We start from the raw sequence: 25,302 nt of genomic DNA, 5'->3' as shown, positions 1-25,302 counted from the left end.
TCTAGCTTGTCTCACTCTGCTCTTTTCACACACACACACACACATATATTGCCCTCGTCCTTGCGCGTGATATGAGAATATAGCGAGTTAACCTGATACAGTACAAGCGGTTACAAGTAACAAATCACAACTAAATACATTTGCAAGCTAGAGTCAAGGAGGCAACAACTTTAATCGCACGTACTTACACTTGAGAAATGGAGGAAGAAACCCATCCTGTCATGTCCAGCAGTAAGTTACTCTTTACTGATCCTTCCTTTAACAAACGCTGAAAGTATTCTTTTGTAGCATGTAGTTTCCAGAAGTTTCCAGTAGTTTCCAACTGCTTGGCTATAATGCTGAGGTTTCATCTTTGGGTAGAGACTCAATAACATCCATCTGCAGTGTGACTTCAATCGACCGGCATGTTTGTGTGTGTGTGTGTTTGTGGGTGTGTGTGTCTGGGTTTCTGTGTCAGAGGGCGGGGCTGCAGGTTTCGAATCTCTCTGGTTTGGGCGTGCACGTGAATAACTTTCGTTAGTACGTCATGGCGAAACACCTAATGACTCGTTATCAAGGCGACTCGTTTGAAGCACTATGAGTCGACTCTTTTGTAGATGAATCAACAGTTTTAAACACTGTACACTTACAGATTTAAGCCTTAGCTAGATACTTCACTTCACTTAGAACTGTGTTACACACTACATGGAAGGGCATTTTCAAAAACCCATAATATGGGCTCTTTAAAGCAATGCAGTTAAACACCAGCATATCAGTCTACTCTTAACGCTATAACTCCAAGTAATAACAACGATTTAGTATTAACGATTTAGTATTAATCCACACAAAGTTTAACTATTTAAAAAATTGACAGCATGCGTCACATTTTTAACATGGTTTTGACGCAATATAGTGCCAGTGGGCAGCGCAATATTATTAATTATATTGCCTAAGCATTCTGTAGCACATCTGAAAGTTTCTTGCAAGTCAAATAACTCATCACATTTAATCAAGTGCATTTTTTCCTACAAAATAATTTCTCTCCGAATATGCTGATTCCCCCTAATTGAACAGATGGGGTTGCGCATATCTAGGCTTCTGCTCACAGCTGAAAACACACTGCTGTTCTGTGAAATTACGGTGACTGTGAGAAAAACACCTGTGGAAAATCTATCTACAGTTCACTTCCTCGAGAATGAATGAATAAACCTGCACACATTATGATACTGCAAATAAAAGAAAAGAAACCCCTATTAATATGATCTATTGACATTGCTTCTAAATGACGTGCTCACTCGCTGTTCACTTTAGCATTCACACACTCGGTGTGTATAGGGAGTGACAGCTTTGTGTTCTAATATTAACCAGCTTTCAATCTTAAATCTATTAAAAAAAAATTGATTCTGAAAGTGCACTGCAGATTGTTAATGACAAACAATGTCAAGGAAATGAAGTGCTGACCATTCACTGGATGCTAATGTGACATCTTTCAGTCTGCTGTGCTATGTACTGTAGATAATCTTGCAATTACTAGCAGACTGAGATAAGAACCATTTAGTCTGAACCATGTGGAGTTTAATAAGATAAATTGGTATTTCCATCTTGTCAATTTCTGAGAGACTGGCATGGTGATAGATATGTCAATGGTAATATTTGACAATGTTGGTAGATCTTCTGTGCTGCTGCTATACTATATCAACACATATGGAGGAGCATATGACTAAACACTCCCCAAGCAATCAGAACTTCCTTTAAGACATGTACTGCAGCTGCTCCAAACAGCCATAACACCACATTTACCTTCAAACTGGATGTAGAACTGCTGTATTTTTGTGTGCTTATACTACCATCCTATAAAGCTTAACACTATTAGTCTGTGCCTACATTGTGCGCCAGAGTTACTGTACCATGCAAAATGGTTCAACGCTACTGGTTTATGACTGTTCATAAGTTGCTATGCCAAATGGCTTAGCCACGGAAATGTGCACTATGTGTTCTCATTAATAAAAGATGTCATGTTGCAAGCTAATAGAGATTAGAAACCCAGCAACAACCTGAGCAAGTATTATCAGTTAAGTAATTTGTTAACATACTCTATTATACTCTTTCTTTTTTTAAAAGTAGTCACATGGACACTTTTTATTTTGTTTTCAAATTAGTTAGGAGACAGCAAAGCACACAGAATTTTGGGCAAAGATGTTCTTTTAATAAAGCAGTAAAAAGGCCCAGCCCATGGCCAAAAGCACCACCAAAGGCATAACTATCCAATTTCTCTAGACCCTAATTACCAGAAATTTTACAAATTTAAAGGGGTCGTATTGAGTTTTGCCAAGCTAGAGATTTCATAATATGTATGTTGGGAATTCATTCTAGTAATGAAGTAGAAAGATGCAGTTAAGGCCACATTCTACCCAAGGAGGAAGATAATGTGGCAGTGGATATATGGACTAGCCCTGATAGGGTAGCCCTGACATATGGTAAGATGTTAGCTTGTCTTGGGTTTACTCAACGGGGAAACTCATGGTGGATGACTAAACACACATGAACTTAATGGGAGGGATCCATGCATACAAGGCTCCAATTCTCAAAATGCTGCTTAACCAAGCAAGCATAACATAGAATGTAATGGGCCAGCACCCAACTCTTCAGCCAATTCAGGGATTGGGGGCCTTGGAGGAACTCCAAAGGTTCACCAGCTGGGAACTTACTAGCAGAAGACTGTAAAATCTTGCAAATGTACTAGATGTCAACCAACCCGCAGCTCTACAGATGTTTGTTATAGATGTGCCATGCAGTAACTCCCAGGGTCTAGAGATTGGTGTGCAAAAGTGGTGACATACTATTCAGTGAGCCAACCTACACTACCTGACAAAAGTCTTGACAGTGATCACTTTTGTAAGAACAACTAATAATAACTTGACTTCTACTTGATCATTTGGAAAATTGGCAGATGTTAGATTTTCGATAAATCATCAGTTGAACAGCATCCCAATCATCACAAATACTGCAGAAAGACCTATAGGAACTCGCATGGACCCAAGATTCTTCCAGATATCAGTCAAGTTTAGTAGAGGAAAAATCTTGGTTTGGGGTTACATTCAGTTTGAGGTCATGTGAGAGATCTGCAGAGTGGATGGCAACATCAACAACCTGCGGTATTAAGACATTTGTGCTGCCCATTACATTACAAACCACAGGAGAGGGCAAATTCTTTAGCGGGACAGTTCCTTCTCATACCCCAGCCTTTACATTGAAGTTCCTGAAAGCAACGAAGGTCAAGGTGCTCCAGGATTGGCCAGCCCAGTCACCAGACATGAATATTGTTGAGCATGTCTGGGGTAAGATGGAGGAAGCGTTGAAGTATCAGATTCCGGAGAGGGACAAGTAGATGCAATACAGTGCTTACCCTGCTCCCAAGATCCCTTGGAGAGGCTGGAGGTACTAGTGAAATTTCTCTGAGTTATATTCAAGTTCTGCAAGCTGAGAACCAATGCATCTACACCCAGAGATTGCACTTTTTGACAATTTAGGTATCACAGGCTATGAGGTCAGTGACAAGATGGAAATGTTTGTTTTTATTAATGATCCTAAATGCTCCACCCAGTAAACAGCAGCCTCCCTCGTCTAGCTCAAGGATGCTTTGAGTCTGTTTAATGAACACACAGTAACAGTACCCTAGGGCAGTGCTTCTCAAAGTGGGGGTCGGGACCCCCTGGGGGGTCGCGGGACAATGACAAGGGGTCGCTTGGTGATATCCAAAACTCAAATCAATTTTATTAAACTATTAGAATTACCATATTTTATTCATAACCGACAGAATATAGTTAATAGTTGCATTAAAGAAACAACAACATAAAAATAACAATCAGCCATCAGCCTTTAATTTTAAAAGCAAAATGTAATTAAATCCATAAATGACTTTAAAATACATTATATGGCTAATAGACTGTTGCATTTTTGTGTTGTCAATAAGCTCATGTTTATATTTTCTTATAGTTGAGTCTGCAACGTTTACATATTTACAGTACAACCACCTTGAAAAATGGGGGTCGCGAGCCACTGATATGATTGTTTTTGGGGTCGCGGGCTGAAAAGTTTGGGCAGGGGTGTCACCTTTCTGCAGTGGGCTTGATGTAGATGTTGAGTTAATGTAGAGCACTGAGATAGTGGAATAGTCATAAGCTCTAGGTTGGCACCCTTGGTGGATGATCATTATTTACTCCATTAAACAACATCAGCTTCTTCTCTTTATTTCAGACCTTGAAAGAAGAGGTTACTATGTCAGTATGGCTGACCATAGGTCAAGGTGGACACTAATTACATGTGGAGTCCAACAAGGTTCAATTCTGGCACATATCAACTGTTTAAAATTTATATGCACCAACTGAGCCAAATAATAAGAAAAAAAAATCAAATCTCCTAACGCAGCTATACTGATGACACTCAAATCTACTTAGCCTTATTGCTTAATGAACTACAGCCCCATTAACACCCTCTGCCAATGCGTTGATGAAATTAACAGTTGGATGTGCCAAAACTTTCTTCAGTTAAACAAAGAGAAAACTGAAGTCATTGCGTTTGGGAACAGAGGTGGGGTTCTCAAGGTGAACGCGTACATTGGCTCTAAGTGTCAAACAATAAAAAATAAGGTCAAGAATCTTGGTGTGATTCTGGAGTCAGATCTGAGTTTTAGTAGTCATGTCAAATTAATCAATCAGCATACTATTATCTCAAAAAACATTGAAAGAACTAGATGCTTTGTTTCCAGTGAGGATTTGTTCATGCTTTTATCACCAGCAGGGTGGATTACTGTAATAGGCCCCTCACTGGTCTACCCCAAAAAACAGTCAGACAGTTTCAGCTCATCCACAACGCTGCTGCAAGGAATCTGACCACAGCACACTTATTCTCACATCTTTGCACTGGCTCCCAGGTACATTCAGAATAGATTTTTTATAGTATTATTACTTTTATATAAATCATTAAATGGCCTAGGACTTTAATACATTACAGATATGCTCACTGAAAACAAACCTAACAGATCACGCAGATAATTCGAATCAAGTAAATCAAGTTCATTCTTTTGTTCTTGTTTATGTAAAACACTTTAAATTACTGGGGTGAGGCAGTGGCGCAGGAGGTAGTGCTGTCGCTTCACAGCAAGAAGGTCGCTGGTTTGAACCTCGGCTCAGTTGGCATTTCTGTGTGGAGTTTGCGTGTTCTCCCTGCCTTTGTGTGGGTTTCCTCTAGGTGCTCTGATTTCCCCGACAGTCCAAAGACATGCGATACAGGTGAATTGGGTCGGCTAAATTGTTTGTAGTGGATGTTTCCCAGAGATGAGTTGCGGCTGGAAGGGCATCCGCTGCGTTAAAACTTGCTGGATAAGTTGGTGGTTCATTCCGCTGTGGCGACCCCAGATTAATAAAGGAACTAAGCCGACAAGAAAATTAATGAATGAACTTTAAATTACCATTGTGTGTGAAATGTGCTATATACATTAACTTGCCTTGCCTATATCATTATTTCATTTGCATTTCAATGCACATGCACACAACTTTTCAGTTTGGTTTTCAATTCAATTCAGGGTTCAAGTGTTTTTTCCAATCAAAATATTTCACCCCTCTCAAACTAAAACTAAAATTGCAGTTGCATTCTAGGGGTTCGTATTAAGATTAAAGAGTATGAATTAATATTTTCATTCTGGCTGAACTTATAAATCAATTGTTTAAGTTGATGTGATCTCAGCATTCAATGAATAATGGCGGCTATATTAAGTTTGTGTTTGCTTGCTTGGATTAATCTCTACTAGTTGGAAGGCTGTTTCATGGCTCATTTAAGTGAAGCTGAGTAGGGACACACACAGCACTGAAGTAGGCTTTTATATTTACTTTTCACACAATGCGCTAGAAGTACATTCCAGTCATTACACACCCACACACACAACACACGCAGATGACACATCCACATTTCCTCAAATACACCTTTATATGTGGAATTGTCAGTCAGCTGTCAACAAAGCAGAATTCATTCCGACATTTGCATCACAATCCAATCTTCACATATTGGGCTTGACTGAGACTTGGATTGTCCCCAGGACTCCAGTCACACCACCTGCTCTCACTAAAAACTTTACATTCACCAACATTTCTTTTAACAATTGGAAGTACTCAAATAATGCTGACTTTACCAATGACTTCAACTTTGAAAACCATCCTATCTCTATCACTTCTCTGGCTAAATTTGACATTCTGGTCATTTACTGTCCTCCTGGTCAGTTTGAAAAAGATTTGGATGGGCTGATGTCCTCGTTCTCTGAGAATGACAAACCCCTTGTAGTGTTAGGTAACCAACATTCATTTCGATAAACCTTATACTAAAAATTTCTGTTCTCTCATTACATCATTCAACTTTAACTGGCTTTCCACCACAAGCAGACACACATCTGGCAAACAACTTGACCTTTTCTACACAGAACAACCATGTTACACAATGACACACTTTAGATGGCTTCAGCATCACATATCGTCACCCTCCTAACTAGTCTCTTTTAGATGCAATCTGTGCTCTCTGTCTTCCTCACACTTTTCCTCCATTGTTACATTCTCTCTTCACTCACACACCCAATTTTCACTTCTTGAAAACGTTGAAACGTTCTGCTCCACTTTAACATCTTGCCTAGATGAGATCTGTCCTCTCTCCACCTGGCCAATGCACACTACTCCCTCTAACCCCTGGCACTCAAGACACAGAGAGAGCATAGTGCAAATCAAAAGCCCCCGCTGACCTTCGAATATCAATCCCAACTTGCATGTTTTGTCTTCCAACTCTATTCGGCCAAAACCCTATAATACCATAACAAAGTGAAAAGTAGGGATGTAACGGTATCAGAATTTCACGGTACGGTAATACCTTGGTATGAATGTCACGTTACGGTATTTATTGAATCATTTACAGGAAAAAACAAAACTTATGAAAATACTCCAAAAAAGTGCCAAAAGTGTCAATGACATACAAATTAGTCATCTATCTGTAAGGTTTGAAACAGGAACTTCAATTTTAATAACAAAAAATTATTAAACCATGTAAAAAATTAAGTTTCAATTTAGTAGTGTTGAAAACTCATCACATTCAACATTTAATCACTCACTCACTTAGATAGAGATGGGTTTAAAGGAAAATTATCATATAAATATAATCTGGTAAAAGCTGGTATCTCTGGGCATTTACAATGTCCCCTGCAACAGAAAAAAACCCTCTCATTTGGGACTGAGGTTTCTGGGACAAGAGAATATGACTTGGCCCAGGTTGTTAGCAATGGGGAACGTTGTGCATTGTCTTTCCCCCACTTGAGAGGACAGACCATGAGTGAGATAGAGATCTCATGTCTGCATCAATCTAAACAGTGTGCTGTGTTTCTGCAGTCCCCATGACTGACTAGTCGTATTCCCCAACTTGCAGGATTGTGCACACACAGTGCTCAACCTGTGCAGTGCACATGCCCTTTTTAGTCTTGGATAGAAAGTTCCCTTCCAAAATGATCAAAAGTGCCCCCGCGACGCGACATACCCTCCGTCCCCGCTTTACAGTACGCGCACGTCAACACAGCTGATAAGAACTCGCGCGACAACACCGCTATTCAGAACGCGCGCGACAACACAGCTGATAAGAACTCGCGCGACAACACAGCTGATAAGAACTCGCGCGACAACACAGCTGATAAGAACTCGCGCGACAACACCGCTATTCAAAACGCGTGCAACAACACAGCTGATAAGAACTCGCGCGACAACACCACTATTCAGTACGCGCGCGGCGACAACACCCGCTTTAGAGTTTTACAGCTCTTTTTCATCCCCGCTTCTAGCAGCACACTCCATTTCCGCATTACTGGATCTGTAGCGACAACAGACCGCAAGGGATTATGGCCAAGCCTGGGCTGATGGGAATTGTAGTTTCCGGTACCTCCCGTTCGCTTCATTCGCGTGAGCAAATTTTCTCAGAAGACCTATAGTTTTACCGAGTCATGCGACTACGGTAATATCGAAAAAAAATAATATTGCGGTATGACGGTATTTACAATACCGTTACATCCCTAGTGAAAAGCTCTTCACACGCAAAATTCAGCACATTTAAAACCCTGCTTGACCCTACTCCACCACCTTCTCAGCTGATGATTTGGCCTCAAATTAGCAGTCTGTTTTCCACCATGTAAGGTGCAGTAAAATTAATGAATCATGTTTTGTGTTTTATGCAAACTCAACAGAGAAACTTGAACCAGTGACCTTCTTGCTGTCAGGCGACAGTGATAACCACTGAGACATCGTGCCGCCCCCTGCCTACTTGGAAGCTAGGCCATTCAGAGATTTGTAGGTAGTCGATAAGATTTTTAAATGTGTATAATGTTGAATAGAAAGCCAACACAATTCAAAAGAACTTAGAATCACTAGGAAGCGACACTCAATAGAACATTGAATTGTAACAGCACCGCAATTCCGCCATTTTGGAGTGAAAGCGACTGACTGTCTATTGGATCACCTTCGTGATGACAAGCCGCTGCATTGTTTTTATTTATTTATTTATTTATTTATTTATTTAAAAAGGGCATTAAAGCTGAGATGCAACCTGGAAGATGACAATATTACTTTAAATATTACTCAAAATTACTTTAAATTACTTTAATAGTTTATGCACTATCATAGCATAAATTAATACTGACATGTTCAATTAAATTAACATGGGTTTCAAAATGGCATGTTGATAACATACTGACAGTACACTTTTTTGCTGCAGTATTATGTTATAATAGTATATCCCCAGTGCTACCAATGTGAATAATAAAGCTTTTGTGTAAAAAGCCAATTTGTCCAAAATGATTGAATTCTGACACAAATTCATTGTACACACACACACACACACACGCACACACACACACATCTATGTTAATATTTTATATTACTATAAATATGTCTCCTGCTATGAATCCAATTAAACACATATGGGGAATTCTGGAAAGACACTAAGTTGGGCATCTCTATGAGCAACTCTAAAAGAGGCGTCATTTTTGAAGAATGGAAAAAAATATATGTTGCAAAATGAAGCCAACTTGTTTATTTCATGCCTAGAAGTCTTAGTGCTCTCATTAAAATCACAGAGGCCATACAAAACAGAAAAAGTAGTTTTTGTTGTGGGGTATACACATTTTTGCATCACCCTTATTAAAGTAAAACAAAAAACAAAATTGTAATTTAAGTTATTTTTTTTATTTTACTTTCATGTCATAAGTTAAGCAGATGTTACATTAAACTTGCTCTTGTCAACATTTCATAAATTGTTTTCTTTTTATTGAGTTATTGTTTGAAATGTTGCTTTTCAAGAGCTGTGTATGAATATTTTAACTCATATTTAACTCAGTATTTTAATTAATTCTGTCTGACGTTAGTTAATCGTGCTGTTGTTCAATTGGAATTTTCTTTCCAAAATGGCCGCCGCCTGACACTAGCGGCATCTAGTGCCTGCTTCCTAAGCAGCAACAGAATGTCGCCTCTTGGTGATTCTATGCTCTTTGGCAAATCTAAAAAAACCGGAGTAATATGATCATGTTTCTTAGTTCTGGAAACCACACTAAAATCTGCATTTTGAACCAGGTGAAGTTTGTTAAGTAGGCTTGAAGTACAACCACCTAGTAACATTACAAAAGTCTAATAAGATGTCATGAAAGTTTTTCCGCATTACATATTGATAGTGTAACAGGTATTAAATTAGTAATAGATTCACGCAAAGTCTTTGTTTTTTGGTAATTAATATGTGAAAAACGAAAGAGAAATTATTTATTTTTGTTTTGGCGTGTCAGAGTGATGACGCCATTGACATTTGTCACCGCAGTGACGTCAGTGACAGCGCGCTTTGCTTCAGTCTATCGGAGGACTGAGCAGAGAGAGGTGGGCATTTATTTCTGTCTGGTGAGAAAATGTGTGAAAAGCAATAAGATTTGTAATTTAAGTGAAATGAGTTTTGTTATAACATGTTCATGAGTTATATGAGTGTGTTTTAGTTTTTTATACCGTGTTTTAATCAGTTTTAACCTGCCAAATTCATTTATTTTAACCAGGAGAAGTTCAGTGGATGATATTTGCACGAAATTTAGCCTGTGAAATGTGACTTTTGATTACTTATTTTCAATCTCTTTTGTGCGTAAATGTTTAGCAGTAGCAGGCTATTATAAGATGCATGCTTTCGGTTTGTGCAGGTATTGTTTTTTTGGGTTTTTTTTGTGCGTTTCATGTGTTTGATTTTTTATGTGTTAGATAAACTACTGGTAATTTTAAAAAATGTATTAAAGAGATTGTACAAATAACATATTCTTCAACTTTTTTTCAGAATTAGATACATAATGTATGTCAGAATAGGGAAGAAACTTAAAACTTATGTTTCAAGAGTTCACACTTAGCTGATGATTGATTATAAAGCTTGTTTGGCATGCTGTCCCGGGAGAGAGCCCTGAGCTCTTAAGATCCTCGAGCCCCGGGCTTCCCGTTTGCAAGGGGAGAAGGGAGTTTGAGCTCAGGTGTCTCTCGAGAACTCCCCTGCTGTAGTAGCTAATGAACAGATAGTGATTGCTCTTAAGAGATAACTTACTAGGAGCATGTCTATGTTGCCGATTTGTTTTAGTCAATTAACTTAAGTTCCATGTTTTTGGAAAAGGGGAGGAAACCAGGGAACCCGGGGAAACCCACGTGAGCACAGGGAGAACATGTAAAATCCACACAGAAACGTTGGCTGGGTTGGTAAGGACTACAACCAGTGACGTTCTTGCTGTAAGGCAACAGTGCTAACAACTGGGCCACTGTGCCACCCATCTAGGAAAGGAGGAGGGGTAGGGGTGGAAGGGGGTATTTATAGTGGCTTCGTCTGATTGGTGAATCATGAATTAAATAATGCGGGGCCGGCTGCAAGCAATCATAAGCACGTGATCCTCTCGAAATTAGTTTATAAATAAACTTCACTTCAAGCCAACATTCACAATAAAACCTCCCACTATAAGCAAATAGTTACACAGAAATAAAATCATTGGTGTTTAGTGGGCAAGTAAACAATACAATGGTATGTATTTGAGAATTGTTGCTTGGTTGGTTTCTTTAGCGGTTAATATTCTGGAAAAAAATTATCCTGTTATTCATTTTTTTCTGACAGGGGACTTGGATCGCACAACCCAATTAACTGCTTCTCCCTCTCTACTGCAACAGATCGCTTTAAAGATACTATGAAGCAGTCTCTGTGCAATCACATTCTCCTGCACAATATTTACAGTAAATGGGTTCCTCCGTATAAATATTATATCTTTTCGTTGAGATAAAAATAAAATATATCTAAATTCCATTTTAAAGGTGGAATTACATGAACCAAAAATACACTCTCTCAGAGCCAATGCCTCTGGGTTCACTGCTACGTTGGTGGTCTGTTTTTAGTTGATAAATGGCCTGATTTTACCTGCAGCTAAAGGAGTCCATACAGCTGCTTGCAATGATGACCTTATGAGTTTATGAGGAAATGTGTATATTAAATATGTCAAATTAAGCTTTCACAAGAGGGAGTATGGACAGAGAGCCTTTGACATCACCCATAGCTTCCTGAAGAGTACAACTAAGCTACAAATTACAAATTAAAAAGCATTATCTTTAATTCATTTATTCATTCGTTCGTTTGTTTGACGTTCATTCGTTCGTTCATTCATTTATTCATTCATTCATTCATTCATTCATTCATTCATTCATTCATTCATTCATTCATTCATTCTTTCATTCATTCATTTATTCATTTTCCTTCCGCTTAGTCCCTTTATTCATCAGGAGTCTCCACAGCAGAATGAACCGCTAACTTATCCAGCATATGTTTAACACAGCGGATGCCCTTTCAGCCGCAACCCAGTACTGGGAAAATTTAAATCATTAATAAAACAATTTTAAAAAATCAATCAATAATAATAATAATAATAAATGAAACATTTAATAAAATAAATATACAAAAAATGTAATAAAAAAAACAGAAAAAAAAAGTTAAGCTACAAGTAGGCAGAGCCAACTGTTGCCAACTTGTCAGTGTGTTATAGCAACCACATGGGCGGAGCTAGATATGCCTGATTGCAAATTGCTTACAATAACTGCATCTGGCACCCTTTACACTATGCACTTATGCACTATGTACTTGTGCACTTATACACTCAACAACATAGTATGTATTGTCATCCCAAATGGAACACTAATGTTTTTTCCCAAGCAAAAATTAAAACCGTTTCCCAGATGATGTTTGACGGTTGCCAAATTAGCAATATTATTATTAGAAATAAATGACCAAACTACCAAATAATACCTGCCATAAATATAATGCAATCACCACCGGGGAGCGCTATAATCACTCTCGTAGGAGAATTTTGCTTTCACAATCCAAAATAAATAAACTAATCCAACATCAGTGTCCTAAAGCTCCGCCCCTTCCCCAACATAAGCAAAGCAGCGGCTGTTAAGTGTGTGAAGTGTCCAGCATTCCACACTTCATTTAAATGTCTGAACTGGTGCATCACCCGGGTATTTGAAAGTGCACTTATTATTTTTAGTGAGAATGGTAAACCTCATTCCTCTGACTTCTATAGGTGCTCTAGCGCCAAACACTTAAAACCATGGTCTTTAGCCTCCTTGTTAGAGCAACCAACTCCCATGCGGAAGGTCGCTTGTTCGATCCCAGCAAGGAGCGGGTTGGGAGGTGTAGGACCGGCGGGGTTACAAATGCACTACTTACACCAGGGGTCACCAATCTTGGTCCAGGAGGCCCGGTGTCCCTGCAGGATTGAACTCCAACTTGCCTCAACACACCTGCCTGGGTGTTTCAACTATACCTACAGTAATAAGACCTTGATTAGCTTGTTCAGGTGTGTTTGATTAGGGTTGGAGTTAAAATCTGCAGGACACCGGCCCTCCAGGAACAAGTTTGGTAACCAATGACTTACATTATTTATACTTCAAAATGGCATAGTATAAAATATTAAAATAGTGCATAAGTATGTAATTTAGGAAGCATCTATTGTTTCTTCTTTGGGTGAAACACTCAACGGCGATGCAGTGGCGCAGTAGGTAGTACTGTCACCTCACAGCAAGAAGGTTACTGGTTCAAGCCTCGGCTGGGTCAGTTGACGTTTCTGTGTGGAGTTTGCATGTTCTCCCTGCTTTTGCATGGGTTTCCTCCGGGTCCAAAGACATGTGGTACAGGTGACTTTGGTAGGCTAAATTGTCCATAGTATATGTGTATGAATGAGTGTGTATGGATGTTTCTCAGAGATGGGTTGCAGCTTGAAGGACATGTGCTGGATAAGTTGGTGGTTCATTCTGCTGTGGCGAACCAGGATTAATAAAGGGACTAAGCTGAAAAAAAAAATGAATGAATGAAACGCTCAACTCTTCATTTAACACAACTTATTTGTGCCCTGGTCACATGCTAAACTTTTTATGAATACAATGATTTTACCTCATTTATCTTATTGTGCTACAAGCTGGTCACATACGAACATTAAAACATCAAAACCATTGTATGTTATATATAAACAAACTGTTAAAATTTTAGCTAAAAAGCCAAGAAGCTATCATCATTGCAACTGTATTGCACTACAAAAATTATTAACATTCAACAGTTTCTTATTTTATGCTGATGTGTGTTTAATGTATAAAATATTTAATGATCTTGCACCACCACCCCTTAAACAATGTGTGATTGTTGGCAAGGACAATATAAGACAGACTAGGTCATCTGTTAGAGGTGATTGTTCAGTTAAACTTAAGAAAACTGCTTTTGGACAATCAGTTTTTTCAGTTAAAGCAGCAGAAAGATGAAATAAAATACCAGTGTATATCAGAGAGAGCAGCACTTTTAATCATTTTAAAATTTGGCTCAAACAAAATCAAATATGCAGCCACTGATTTGATTTGATTTTTTGACAATAATGTATTGTATTTATTGTATTGTAAGTGTATATTGTATTGGTTATTACTGTTAAATGTATTACTTCCTGCCCTACAGATGTAAATTAGCTTTATAGCTAACTCTGGCACAACATATGTTGTACATTGTCCCTGTATAAATAAATAAAATAAATTAAGTTAAAATAAATGCACTTGGCTTTTTACTATATCAATAATGTGTTTACTGAGTTTGGTCTTTGGTCTATGTTTACAAATACAAACACAGTCGTTTAGAGGGCATTTCTGCTTAATGAACTCAGAATTTACCTGTATTTTGGAATGGGTGTGAATAGTCTTTTCCAGAAACATTGCGGAACATCCTTGTCTGTGAGAACAGCGTTTTTTTTGAGTTTACCAGTAAAGTCGTTCAGGAAATTTTTCGGATATTTACTGGTTTCACTGTGTGAAAGGGGCTAATATCCCAGATGGCTGTTTTATAGCATACTGCGAATCAATCTATCAGATTCTGGAAGGCATTCAAGTTTTAAATAAAATGATAAATAAATTATTCTAAAGAAAAAAAAAAACATTTATAAATAAAATTATATGACTATCACTCCCTATAAAGATGGAAGCCAGACATATATGATCTGTGAGCACAATTACATGCAGATTATGCCATATTATTTGATAATCGAAAGTAATAATTTCAAAAAGCAATGGAAAATGTAAAGTCTATGCATAAATGCAAAAATAAAGCACAAATGCAATATACATGCAAAGTGCAATGTCTAGAATTGGCTGCATTTTTTTGTTTTTAAAAGATGTCTAATATATGTCTAATAGACGTCTAAATATAATCATCTTGGCTATAACTAGACTAAATTTGGTCTGTCAATAAAAATCTAATAGACGTCTAAGAATAAATCAAATCAAATGCTTCTACACATATAAAGTCTCTCTAATCTGTCTATTTGATGACTAGTCTAGTTTTAGGGTATTCTTAGATGGCTTTTGGATTTTCACTGACAGCCCAAATTTAGCCTTGTTTTAGTCAAGCTGTCTACGCTTACATGTCTATTAGACGTATTTTAAACAGAAAATTGTTTGCTGGGTAGCATGAGGTTGCTGCATGGTCTTACCAGAGTATCATTACCACAGTATGAGGCTGCTATTTCATACTATAGCATGGCTACTTGCAAAATGTTTTCATTTCTTTTATCCAAAGTTCTCAAAACATGTGATGTCGATCATAGATTCTGTTCTTTTTAGGTTTGATGTTAAAATCCGCTAACATAAACACCTAAATTTCACTTCAAATTATATCAAATTATGATGTAATTGATAATTGATATTTTAATCAGATTTCTTCGCTTAAACGAATTGTCATTAACCCCAACGTGACAGAAGTTAAACATATTTCTGCATGAGTGCCAATTTAAATGATGGAGGCTTTTAAGTAGTGGAGTTCTAATCACACTAATGCCTCCTTTCCACAATATCAATCAGCTTAGCTATTTCTCTGATGTCAAAGACCAAAGCACCTCCAATCAAATTTTAATGAGGAACATGCTGGCTGACTGAGATTTGCTGGAGAATGGGCAACAGCTCAAAGAAACACTCCGATAACATCATATTTTGTTATGGGGACATTTCAAGTTACACACTTTCTGCACTGTATAATTTTTTCCTGGACTTGTAGAAAGATAAAGTTTGTTTTATAGCTGATGAGCAAAATAATTATCATTATTGTAAGTAAATTACAGTAAGCAGGATTGTGATACAGGAAACCATTACAAGTTCCATCACCTCATCAGTATTTAGCAGAAGAAGCAGTCATTTTACCAATATTTGTAAAAAGAAGTTTTTAAAAAACCTTGGCAACACTTGAGGCCTTGATATACAAAAGAATAGATAATGATTTGGTATTGCTGTGCTGCAGAATTTGAATGCCATCAATACCGATTCAGTGTGACAATATAAAAGGTGATATTAGGATAAAAAAATTTGTGTGTGTTTAGATTTCTTCAGTCTCCCAGCTCAGTCTTGAAATGAAAACATGCAGCTTTATGTGTAAACAGTCTGGGTGTAATTATGTGTCAGTTTAAATGTAAGCAGCTACCTCTTCACACATGACAAGCTTAAAGCAAACTATGGACTTTACTGGCATGCAGTCTGCTGTGTGCTCAGATGTAACTGTAGAAGTTCACTGGTGCCCATACACAGAATCCCTGCTTCAGAAAAGGCAACAGTGAAATTAATTTATTTTATATATGAAGGGAATATCCATGCAATACGCTTATTTCACGCGGCCGCCATTTAAAAGAACCAAAGCAAGGCTGCGGTGGGAAGAAACCCGGAAGTATAGGACCAGCACTGTAAACATTGCAGTAACATGCTGTGGACTACAAACCTCCAGCTGTTGCAAAGATTTCAAAATGGTGTAAACATCACTTTAATGTCGTATCACTCAGTAACCCCTCTTCTAAGAAGCCTTCATTGGCTGCCTGTGCAATTCAAAATTGATTTTAAAGTGCTTTTACTGGTTTATAAATCCCTTCATTATCTAGCCCCATCCTGTCTCTCAGAGCTGCTTTATTCTTACACTCCTGTGAGATCTCTTAGGTCGAGTGAGCAGAATCTTCTTTCAGTTCCACAGTCTAGGCTGAAACGTAGAGGGGACAGAGCTTTCTCTGTGGCAGGTCCTCGGTTGTGGCTCACCTTGCCCCTTGAGATTATAATGGCTCCATCATTATCCATTTTTAAATCACTTCTTAAAACCTACCTTTTTAGCTTGGCTTTTTAAGATTATTTTAATAGTTCATTCTACCGCAAATTTTTTACATTTCTACAGACGTTTCTCTTGCTTTATTTCAATGGTTTTATATTCTGTCTTTTTTACTTTTTTTACCTTGTCTTATGTACATCACTTTGGTCAGGTACAGCACTGCTTTTAAATGTGCTTTATAAATAAATGAACTTGAACTTGAACTCACAACCTCTCAAGAGTACTCCTAGGTCTCAGTTCGTGGCACCAGTTAAACACCGTGGGGATGCTTTCCTGCTTCAGCCTACAGTATGTAACCCGGTGAGCGAAAAAACACTACGGTCCAGCACACCCTCGTGTTGTCTATAATAGTGTTGTCCCAGTACTGAAGTTTGAAAAATGTTAATTTCCCACTAACATTCAAGCCCCGCTAAGCACTTTCATAAACAGCGCTGATTTACCATAGTATTCACCAGTGCTCGTTAGTTTGCCGCTCTTCACCCAGAGCAAACACAGATACACGGAGTCATCAAGCAGATCGCTCGTCTGTGTTTGTACTCGGTAAACAGCGGAGGGTGAACTGATGACCTTCTCGGCCAATCACAGTCATTTCTGTCGAGCACGTGAACACAATGGCAAATCAGCGCTGTTTTAAGAAAGCCATCAACAGTGCCTAATAAAGAATGAGTTCATTAACTCGAGCTTGATAAATGGCATCTAAAACGTGTGTGGGAGTCGGTAGCTCTAATAAGGAGGCTAAAGACCATGGCCTCAAGTGCTAGAGCACCTTTACGCCTGTTTCACACCGCAAGCGTCAGCGGCGCGTGAGCAGAGCGTGAGCAGCGCGTATGTCGAGCAGTAGCAGCACGCAGGCGTTTGCCTTTCACACCAGCTGCGTCTGCAGCGCGCAGCTCTTCGGCAGCTGCTGCAGAGATCAACCTATCTCTGTCTATTCTATCTAGTTACCCATGTCTCTCTATATACAAAAACACCTTTTAAACTTTTCATCTGCACCAAAGCCCCTCCTATGCTGTTTCTTTAACCTGCAAATGTTTATTTTACAAATTTTATAGATCAAATAGTACTGTATGCTTCTCAAGCTAACTTATATGAGAAGTGTCTACAGTCAGAGGACAATCGCCTGTGATATCATGTCATTTGTTTTTTGATTATCAGGTTGCTGTAGACCTAGTTATAATCATATTTATACAATATAGTTATAATGATATTTATACATGATCAAACTAGTGTTACTTTCTCCGCTTTAGTGATGTCCAGCGGCAGAATAACAGCTCGTTAATTCATGCTCGTGCAGATGATGAGACGGACAAAAGTAACCAATGATGCTATTCTTTTACTTATTTTCGTGTTGTCAGATTCACAGTGCAAACAGCTCCCTGTAGGAATAACTCGAGTGAACATAAAACAAAGCCGATTAAAACTTTCTTGCTCTGCTCAGCTGCACAGAACACAGCGAGCTCACATAATCCAGTATGCGTGTCGAACTACACTACCCACAATACACTTCGCTATGGACTACAAATCCCGTAAATATTCTATTTCCCCTCTCCTACAACACTAGTGTGCAACTTAAGCAAAACTGATACTAAAATTGTTTTACATTTGGTTTTGTAGTTCGGGTCTAAATAAATGTTTGTTGCCGTTTTTAATCGTTTTAAGTTCATTTAAATGACTATACATAAACCATTTGTCATTATTAACGTATTTATTGGGTAAAATTGCTACTTTTTACTGTCATTCATTGTGTTTTGGTCATTATCAATGCACTGTCACTTTAATTGAGCGTGAGCAGCGCATCAAAAATAGACCCAGCGCCGAAACTATCGCTGCACTGCTGCTTCGGCGACGCTCACGCCTCGCTCTGACGCGCTGCTGCTGCGTGCGGTATGAAAACTCTAATCTGTTAACATGGACGCCGAAAACACACGCGCTGCTCACGCTCTGCTCACGCGCCGATGACGCTTGCGGTGTGAAACAGGCGTTAGAGATCAAAGGAGTGAGGTGAAGCTGGACTCACGCTGCACTTAAATTAATTTGTCTAAAAGATGTGAGTAATTTTTATAAGTTGTGTTTGTTTTATTAGGTTACAATTACCAAATGCCAGTTTCGACTCACAATGTTTAGAATCAAATCCTCATCTGTCATGTGCAGAGCAGTATTTATCCAGCCTGATATCACTAGAAAATTAAGTATTTTTTTTCAGTTTAGTGGCTAATTCGTACTAATCCATACATAGAGTTCAGTTTTACATAAATGTACGATTTTAAAAAGAAGGCATTGCACCCAACCCCAACCCTTAAACCCAACTGTCATTGGGTGATGAGCGAATTGTACTAAATCAAACAAATTAGTTTGTAAAAAATAATACGATTTAGCTACTAAATGAAAAAGTTATGAATTGCCATGAAATTGTGTTGTATTTATCAGTGTGCTGTTGTTGATGAGCATTGGTTGAATACATTAGTGTTACTTTTCACATATATAGATGTTTGTTTAAATACATTTTACATTGATAATGGTGGGTTGCAATGTCAAACAATAACACATTACATGCAATTGATTGCTTAGTGAAATCTCGCATTTTATCAATATAATGTTAAAACAGATTCAAATACTCCAGGAGTTCTCAATCACAGTCCTGGAGAACCGATGTCCTGCAGATTTTAGTTCAACACAGGCTCATTCTGATTCCACACCCCTATATACATTTCTGGACAGCGCTGTTGTTTTTCACGAATCCATTAGAGGCCGCTGTGTACGCTTTTTCAGATCTCAAATTTTTCTCGCGAGTGCCATTCGCGGCTGCTGTTCTCACGAAAATCCACCACTGTCGACTGACTGACTGACTGACTCACTGACTGATCGACTGACCAATCAACCGATAACACCACCCACCCTCTTCTCTAGTGTTTTAAAACGCACTGATTGACCAGTATACACCCACTTCCCTAAACACAACCAACAGTGTTCTGAAAAGCATTCCAGAAAAAAAAAAAACTCGTAGCAGTCTGATTTTTACCTTGTTTTCAGATTTCACCACATTCTCACCCTGTTTTATTTTTTGTTTTATTTTTTTACTTTTGTTTTTGTCTTACCTGCTTTCTGAAACTGTTCTTCACTGAACTCGAACCCTGTAATCACGGTCAGCTCTGCGTCTCAAATCCTCCAACGTACATGACGAGCCACTTGACAAACTGGTAACAGTGGAAAAGCTGTCCACATAGAGGAAAGTCATACAGACCAAAGTCAGTAAGTAAGAGAAAGAGATTTGGTTGTGTAGTCTGTGTGTGCTGTGCAGGTTGAGCTGTTTTTCAGAGAATTGATCAGTATTCCTGAAATCCTGCCATTTTTAGGCTCTATTTAGGGCTTGCAAAGTCTAAAGCATATGGCGCAAAAGCATTAAGAGCGTGTCTGAATCCACTTTTGCTATTTTAAGAATGGAAAAATCTGCTTTGTGTTTGGTCTAACAGAGTTGTGCTTATTCACTTAATGAGTTATGAGTGTGTTTTGACTATAACATTCATTAAACCAATCAGAGTCTCATCTCACATTCCCTTTAAGAGTCAGTTGTATCACGCCTTGGTGTATTTGCTATTTACATGGCGAACTTTGTAAGTGGAAAAACTGAATGCTTTACTAGTGAGAAAACAGTTAAACAGACCATCTGCAGTGCAAGGATAAAAAAACAAGCCTCCACCATTCAGCCTCTTTCTCTTTACTTTACTTTTACCCTTTACTTTACTCTTTTACTTTTGTGGATAAGGAAACGGTGTTGTATGCACACCACTGAATACATTTATTAGCCTACATATTTTATCTAGTTTGTTAAGCTCAAGGATTTGTTTTAAAACAAGTTCTAAATTCAGTTCTAATTTCCAGCTAATGAATAAATGAAAAACACTAAGGAAGTGGAGTCAAAGTGGTCAAAGGAAGTGTGGTTATATTAAAACACACATCTTCTTCTTATGCCCCATATGATGATGAATACATCTCCAAAACCCAACAGGTGGACAAATCTAAACTTGTTTTATTAAAACAAATATAAATCTGCATGTAATAAATAATACTGAACTTTAGACCAGCTTTCAATTGGTCAGTGGTGTGGTATATTTCAGTTCCTCAAAATAGCAATGCGCCAACAATGCGCCTTAACACACCTCCTTTTTTGGCCAGGAACACACTTGAGTCCACAAAGTGGCACAAATGGATTTGCTATTTAAACAACGTGACACAAAACATGAAATTTAGGGTTGCACTGGTCTGAAAATAGCAACAAATTTAACAAACGCATCTTGCACCTTATTGCGACGGGTGTATGATTAGTGACACTTAGGCCCGTTTACACTGTCAGGTCTTGATGCCCAAATCCGATTTGTTGCCTACATCTGATTTTTTTGCCTATCTGTTTACACGTTGTTTTAATTGTGACCCATATCTAATTCATGTATTTACACTTGCCAAACCATTTACGATGTTGCACATGCATAATGCATAGGCGGGTTCTAGCATCTGTGTCACACTAGCCACGATGGAAGAAATTGTCTTGCTTTTAGCTCTGCGAAATATGTGAAGTGTAGTATAAGCAGTAAATGGTTCAGTCCAGATTTACCCCCACGCAGTTTATGTAATGGTATAGCCCTGATGTTTGTGTGTAGTTGAAGCTGTAGCCTTTGCCTGTGTGCACACTGGTGTTAGAGATAATAAAGTTGTTCTATGTGTAACCTGCAGTGTGTGTATTATTAGCGACAAAAAGCAAAAGTTGCAACACAAAGTTTGCCCAACTTTAAAATGATTTTGAGGCGGAGGTGGGAAAGGGCTGTCATCGCAGCTTTTACCTATGCCTTAGGTCTAGGTGCATTCAGAGGAATTTGTGGGTATGAGAGAGATCTCAGGTCTGGTGGGAGCAAATTGTGGCGACTGACTTCTTTTCCCCTCCGTGTTTCCTGTTTTCATTGTTAAACACGTTGGCGTCTCCACACACGATCTTTCTTCTGTGTCATTAAACTGCGAGGAAGCACACTGTCGCAAGTTTAATAACATATAAAAGAATGCAGGCCTGTGTTGAGACTGTCCAAAGGGCATGTGCATGATAAATGTTTTGAGGGGGGGGGGGGGGGTTTGTTGTCATGCGTGTACTGAAGAGCGGTGTTGTCTTGCGCGTTCTGAAGAGCGGTGTTGTCGCGCGCGTTCTGATCAGCAGTCTTGTCGGGCGCAAACTATAAAGTGGGGGGGGGGGGTACTCATGAGCTGTGTTGTCGCGCACGTAATGTGGGGGAGGTGGGGCGTACTCATGAGCTTTGTTGTCGCGCATGTACAGTAAAGCGAGGGTGGGGGGGTGGGGGGCTACTCATGAGCAGTGTTGTCGCGCGCCTACTGAAGGGCGGGAGGGGGTGTGTCGTGCGGAGCACTTTTGATCATTTTCAAAGGGTACTTTCTATCCAAGACTAAAAAGGGCATGTGCACCGCACAGGTTGAGCCCTATGTGTGCACGTGCCTGAAAGAATGCCTCGATAAATCCGATTTGCCTTTCGCATTGTCACATATCCGATTTATATCTGATTTATTTCCACATATGAAGGAGGCCTGAAACTGATCTCTGAATATCCAAATGCATGCGTTTTTTTCGTGTTTACACGGCCATAGAACAGATCCGATCTGTGTCACATTTGAGGAAAAAATCGGAATTGGGTCACATTTAACTGACAGTGTAAACGGGGCCTTAGTGACAAGTGTCTGTTATATATTTTGTCACCACATTAAGTGAGAAGGAGCCAGAGCAAATTACTTTGTCTGACATCATCTTTACAAGTTCATACACCTCTTTCATTTTATTTTAAGTGATTGCCAACTGACAAAGTCAGACATCATTAGTGCTAATGTGAATAACATTCTCAGTGAATTTACTGTTGGCATTAGCCAGCACTTCTAAGGTTGCTTTGATGTCAGGCCCTCTGGCTCCTTGGACGTGTCTCTATTTCTTAGAAGATGAATAGAGGATGGCTGCATTTGATGTCACTCTACTTAATAAAATGTATAAAGAACTGCAAGGAGCATGATAACATTAGTACATACAGTACCACTAATAAAGAAATCAGCTCCTGTTTACTACCAGATCAGGGCTTATGCTACATGACTGTCATGAATTGTTAAATAAAAAAGAAAAGAAGCTGCAGTTTTCTTTTTCTTTCTATTTTTTTTTTTTGTCTTATGTGGATTAGGGCAAAATATCTACAAGGGCTGGTGTGTAGAAGTCAGCTTGGCATAAGTGCTGGGAGTCTCAGAACTCCTGTAGCGTAGTCACCCCTGAAACTAGATTCCAGCTCCATCATGCCTCAGGGAGCAATATAATTAAAGCTCTGCTCGTAGCGCAGGACAATCATCAGCTCTAACCAAACTCAGCAAGGAAAAAAGAATATTTTTCTGGACACATTGCTCTTCTTTTGGATAGTACAACTGAAAAATAAAAATAATCTGATGGAATTTCAGCAATGAAAGTGTGTACAATAAATAAAAATAAACGTGCATACAAAATGATTTTTAAAGCATGCGTTGAGATCATTTATAATGCATATAAATTAACCATACAGTGCATAAGTTGTCAAACAAACACAACAAAAAAATTACAAATTGAGTAGGTCCCTTGTCAGATGACAATTGTTTCAACTTAAGTGACAGAGTTCCAGTTGTATTTCCACATTAGCCCGGTACATAGTAACATAGATACACTGTTCACAGTCAGCAATTTTGAGCCATGCTGATATTGTATGTGTGTGTGTAGCAGGCTAAGCAGAAATGTGCTATTTTTTCTGTTATATAACAATAAATATAAGATAAAACCCCCCAAAAACTGAAATATCTGATCATCCTCTATATCGCTGTTTATATTATACTTGCATTACTAAAGTAACGACTGATGCATTTGTATTACCTTCCAAAGAGCTCCATTATCAGCAGCGCGGCAGTGGAAAATGAAACCATATCTGTGGTGATCGGCCTGGATCTGCACAGAATGGAAAGCAAAGAGAAGAATTCTGCTCAATAGTGGAAAAGCAGCTGAGCAGCTCCCGAGTTGATGTGTTAAACTATAGACTAAATGGTCACACTTTACAATAAGGTTCATTAATTAATGGTAATTAATGCATTTACTAACATGAACAAACAACGAACAATACATCTACTACTATATTTGTTGATGTTAGTTAACATTAGTTAATGAAAATACAGTAGTTTCATTGTTAGTTCATGTTAACTCATGGTGCATTAACCAATGTTAACAAGCATGGTCTTGGATGTTAATAATGCATTAGTAAATGTTCAATTATGATTAATAAATGCTGAACATGTGTTGTTCATGATAAGTTCATGTTAGTAAATGCATTAACTAATGAACCTTATTGTAAAGTGTTACCAACTAAATTATAATTCTATCTGACTAAAAGAACTGACATACAGTGCATCCGGAAAGTATTCATAGCGCTTCACTTTTTCCACACTTTTTTACGTTACAGCCTTATTCCAAAATGGATTAAATTAATTGATTTCCTCAAAATTCTACACACAATACCCCATAATGACAATGTGAAATATATACATTTTTTAAATTGTTGCAAATTTATTTAAAAATCTTCATGCGAGGCATTAAAGATTACAATGATTATTTCTGATACAGAGGGGGCAGTTTATAGACAAGGTCTAGCTAAAACAGGAACACGTGTTTATTATTAATTAATGAATCCATTCATCAGGTTTCACAGACCGGCACAGACAAACAGGGACAGGATCATTGAACTTGAGAAAAATTGTTTCTATTTGTGAATGAAATAGGACAAATGGGATGTTATTGCAACACTTATTTAATAAGATCCCCCGTGATTATTAATGCATATTTACTGACCACATTCAATTCACTTCCTTACAGAAAACTGTTGCAATACTGTGAAAACCTTGAAACAACATACGTCACTAGAGCAGATCCATTTGTTTTTATGAATGCTGTTCAAGTATTGCTACTTCCAGTGGAAAACATTGGGGTGAGTAAATGAGATAATTTCTCTTTTATGTTAAAACAGCTTCAAAACAGCTGTTCAAAACAGCTTCAGTGTGTCTAAAGGGGACCCATATGGTCTTGGGGTGCTTTCATTATACAGTAGCATGCATACTAATAGACTGTTGTGTTGAGGCCATTTAAATACCAAAATCATATGCCACAGTATTGGTTCTACCAGATAGACCAGGGAGGTGAATATGATACTGAATGACATTTATTTGAGGAGTATTATTTCACAACAGTATCGTTTAACATATATATATATATATATATATATATATATATATATATATATATATATATATATATATATATATATATATATATATTTTTTTTTTTTTTTTTAGCGCAGGCCCCATCTGTAGCTTAAATTGGAATACTTGATTTCCAGCCATGACGAGTAGGGTGAAGCTGCAGGCCAGGAGACCCAACTGCACACTCAGACCTGCACTTTTTATCAAGTAGCAACATCGGACATGTAAATTCCTAAAAACTAATAGGTTTTATGGCATAAATGAATGTGGTATCTTATTACACCAACA

The 25,302-nt window shown here is 38.2% G+C and overlaps 1 long non-coding RNA gene across 1 annotated transcript in view; it reads left to right on the top strand.

Moving 5' to 3' along the window:
• The first annotated feature begins 102 nt into the window (after positions 1 to 102).
• Positions 103 to 25,302, top strand: part of LOC141377751 (uncharacterized) — a 35,931-nt gene continuing 10,731 nt past the window's right edge. The window contains exons 1-2 of the long non-coding RNA XR_012390592.1: positions 103 to 231; positions 24,632 to 24,743. This is a non-coding gene — a long non-coding RNA (uncharacterized lncRNA). The remainder of the gene's footprint in view (positions 232 to 24,631; positions 24,744 to 25,302) is intronic.

This window comes from Danio rerio, chromosome 2, assembly GCF_049306965.1.
Source record: "Danio rerio strain Tuebingen ecotype United States chromosome 2, GRCz12tu, whole genome shotgun sequence".
NCBI lineage: Eukaryota > Metazoa > Chordata > Actinopteri > Cypriniformes > Danionidae > Danio > Danio rerio.
Note: the sequence above shows the minus strand (reverse complement) of the source record. Positions and strands in the feature narration are given on the sequence as shown.